Source organism: Mustela lutreola, chromosome 9, assembly GCF_030435805.1.
Source record: "Mustela lutreola isolate mMusLut2 chromosome 9, mMusLut2.pri, whole genome shotgun sequence".
NCBI classification, from domain to species: Eukaryota; Metazoa; Chordata; class Mammalia; order Carnivora; family Mustelidae; genus Mustela; species Mustela lutreola.
In genome coordinates this window covers 72,766,925-72,770,628 of record NC_081298.1, presented here as the reverse complement: position 1 = coordinate 72,770,628, position 3,704 = coordinate 72,766,925, and the positions used below count along the sequence as shown (strand labels likewise).

General features: G+C 47.2%; 1 long non-coding RNA gene across 1 annotated transcript; it reads left to right on the top strand.

The window, feature by feature from the left end:
- The first annotated feature begins 488 nt into the window (after positions 1-488).
- LOC131807898 (uncharacterized) lies at positions 489-1,527 on the top strand. Its single transcript, XR_009344616.1, has 2 exons — positions 489-1,172; positions 1,282-1,527. It is a non-coding gene; the product is annotated as an uncharacterized LOC131807898 (long non-coding RNA).
- Positions 1,528-3,704: the final 2,177 nt, after the last annotated feature.

The window sequence follows — 3,704 nt, the reverse complement described above, 5'->3', positions numbered from 1 at the left end:
CCTCATCTGTAAAATGGAGATGATAACGGTGTGCCAGACTTAAATGAGGTAATTGTGTGTGGCACCTGCTCAGTCGATGCTCACTGTTACTATTACTTCCACCCCAGCTCCAGAAGGGTGAGCAGGTAAGTGGTGGGCTGGGGTCAGGTAGGGATCAGCGACCCTGTTGTTCTGGGCTTCCTTCCCATGCTGGCCAGTGCTGGCCAAGTCCTGGGCTGGAGGAGCAGGGGTCTGCCCATGGCTGTGACAGTCAAGCCCAAGGTTGGAAGATGGAGGCCAGGCTGGCCAGGCCAGGGCTCTGCAACCCAGAAGGGTTCCACACACCACCCTTGGAACCTCATTCTCTGGAACCTGGAGATCGGAATCTGTGTGTTTCCTAACAGCGCAATGTTTCAAAGCAAGTTTACTCCAGCCTGAGACAAACGAGGGTGTGGCGGTTCCTTATATTCAAAACGAAACAAAAGAAAACAAAACAAAGAGAACCCCCGCCCCAAACCCAGGAAGGACTACGGACTTTTCCCAGGCAGAAGGTGCAGCAGGAGTTGAGCGAGCTCCTCTGCGGCAGCGAGCGAGCGCCTCAGGGGCTGCTGCCCGGATCCAGAGCCTAGGAACACAGGTCCGGGGTCCTGTGCCTCCAAGGCCCCGGGGCTTGGGGGTGGGGCGGACGGGGTTCGCTCTGCCCAGCCGGGGCTTGGGCTGGGGGCCGAGCACACGGTCGGGCTTGGCTGCGCTCCGCCCCGGGAAGCACCCGCTCCCCCTGCCGGAATCCCGGGAATGTCGCTGGTCGGGAAGCAGCTGGACCGCCTCTGGGCAGAGGGAGAGGTCGAACCTGGAATTTCTCGGGCGCTTTTGCACAATATCCCCCCAAGCGTTTCAGTCCCGTGAAGTAGAAGTCCACGGAGCGGGGGGTGTGAGAAGGAAGCGGCCTACTTCTCCGGGAAGACTTAGTCGCGGCAAAGGCCCCAGCTCGTAGCCCCTATAAATGGCTCTTCCTGGCTCGAAAGATCCCTTCTTTGTGTCTGAGGGAGGAAGCCCTTCCCCGCTTGGAAACCGACAGGGCCACCCCGGGGCAGGCGTTTCCAGCTGGATTGTCGCCATCTCGTGGCAGGATTGGGTGGCCACACTGGAACCTGGGCCAGCCCGCCATGCGTGCAACTTTCTTGGGTCTCCAGGTACCTTTTCTTCTTTCCCCAACCAGCTAGCAATGGGTGTTTAAAAAATCATGTTCCCTGGCATGGGAGTTGAACTGTAATGCCTCTGCGTGCCACCTCCCATTCGCAGGTGCTTGTGTCTTCCTAAAGGCAACCAAGTGTTACCTGGAGAATCCAGGAGAGAGCAGTTGCCTTCCTGAGGGGCTCTGCCACCTGAGGCACGATGAGCAACTTGAACAAGGCGCCAATCCCCCACCAATTTCCCATGATACAAACTAATGATTAAGAAGACAGAGACGCACTCTGTCTTGTTCCCAGTGGTTAGTAATGTTATTATACTTGATGAGTATTATTAAAGGACCCCTGTTATTAAAGACTCCCTATTATTATTGTTATTATTATTATTCAGCGTTTATAATATATTCTGTATTTCCAAAGCACTCAAAGACTATTATCTCCCTAAGCTTTCCAAACACTCCGTAGAGGCAGGCTTCAGCTTATAAAGTAGGGAAACTGAGGCACTGTAATTAGTGCGAAGTTCATAGATTGATGAGTCACCAGTAGTCATTTCTTCCTGGATGATTATTGTCTCACTCCAAAGTGTCAGAGATGCCAGTAGATGGTAAATAGACACCCTAACTTGGGAAACTAGTTCTCTCATCCACTTTTACGACCCATTGTAATCACATTAGAAACCCAGTTCCCGGAGTTTAAAACTTAGAAGTCATGTGCTCATTGCATTGAGCATATGGATGATGTTAATTGTATTTTATTTTATTTTTACAAGTCAACATAACCCATTAAAAAAAAAAAAAGCAGGGATGTTACAATCAATAAACCAGATGTATCTTGATTTGGAGAATAGATTGGTTTTCAAGACAAATACCCCATTCATTAGACACAACAAGCATAAAAAAGACCAATAAAAGACAATCATCTTATTTTAGTGTCTATTATCCTTTCAGAGACAAGAGTTTTCTGCTTTCAGATTTTTGTTTCTTCTAAGAAGTTTACAGTCTTATCAGTAGGCACACTCGTATTACCATGGTACCTTAAGTTGTTTCAATAACAGCTTTTTCTCCAAAAGCGCCAACAAAATAAGTAAACTTTGCTCTCCTCATAGAAAGTGCCCCTCTTCTTTCTCCCACTCCCTCAAAAAAAGAGAGAAAAAAACATCCTATCATTCTGGAAGTCTCCAAGGGAAAGCCTAGGTTTGAATTCAGAGCCAGGTTGGGGCTGAGGCAAATGAGGGTTTGAGAGGCTTGTCCCCACCATCAGTTGCAGAGTTGAGTCTCGCCCCAGCAAAGCGACAGAGTTGAGGAAGTTTTTCCTGGGAGCCTTCCCATACAACCTTCAGTGTTCTTTCTTTACCTGGTTCTCACCCAAAAGAATACATGTCTAAATGTGTGTTTTTAAAGAAGTTAAGGGAGTTATTTGTTGGTCTGGGGTGTATCAGGTCGGCCTTCTCAACCTTTGTTTAAGTTCATTCACCTGGTTCATTCGCCCAGAAGGAATGGGTTCATGAATTGTATTAATAAATAGCTTCCCTTTATGGACCTATGATAAGTTATTCCTAGGCAGCCATCCTTTGAAGTAGATCCTCATTATCCCCACTTTACAGGTAAGGAAACTAAACTTCAAAAAATCTCAGATAAGCTGCCCATAGTCACACAGCTTGGGAAGAGCTGGGATAGGTATACCAGGCTGCAACTTCTGTGCCCACAGAAATAGGAAGCTACCTGCACAGTTAGGACTCCTTCAGGTAGGAAAACGAGACTCAGGAGTATGATAAGTAAATAGGAAAGGAGTTAAAAAGTAATGCAGAAGGACAAAAAGCTTGTAGTCAGTAAGGAAAGATTCCTGTGTGTAAACACAGCATGTATATACCGTGTCTACAGAGTAGACTCTTGGGGCTAGCCTGTAGGAGTTTGCCCAGTTTGCCAGCCAACCCCATCATTTTGCTTTCTGCCTTAGGCGGGCTGGACACGGTGGGATAGGGCGGTCAGTCGGTGCAGAAGCACGTGACTCTCCGAAGTCTTTCTGACTCCTTCAACTTCCAGCCAGTGGGGAGGAAGATTCTTCAAGGAGATCCCAGCCTTTGCCAGATACAAAGAGAGTCCAAAGCCCTAGGCAGTCCCAGTTGGAAAACAAATACTCGGGGTTTACTAGTGTGGTAAATGGGATTTTTCCATGGGGTACAGGACACACTGAGTAGGTTAATGTGAAGATTATGTGAATTAACATATGTGCTTAGAGCAGTGTCTGCTCCACGGTAAACACAGTGCAGATATTAATATCTATTATCATTATGGTAGAAAGAAACTTTTCAACCAAAATTATCTGTGCACCTAACACTGCTGGGTGGTCCTGGGTAATATACACAACATCCCTGAGCTTCACTGTCCTCTTCTATAGCATAGGGCAATAATACCCTCCTGTGAGGGTGTTGTGAGGATTAAGTAAGTTATGTATAAAAATACTCATAATTATGGTCACAAGCAGTGGTTTGGTAAATTCCCATTTCCTTCCTTTCTTCAATTTAGCATTAATGGT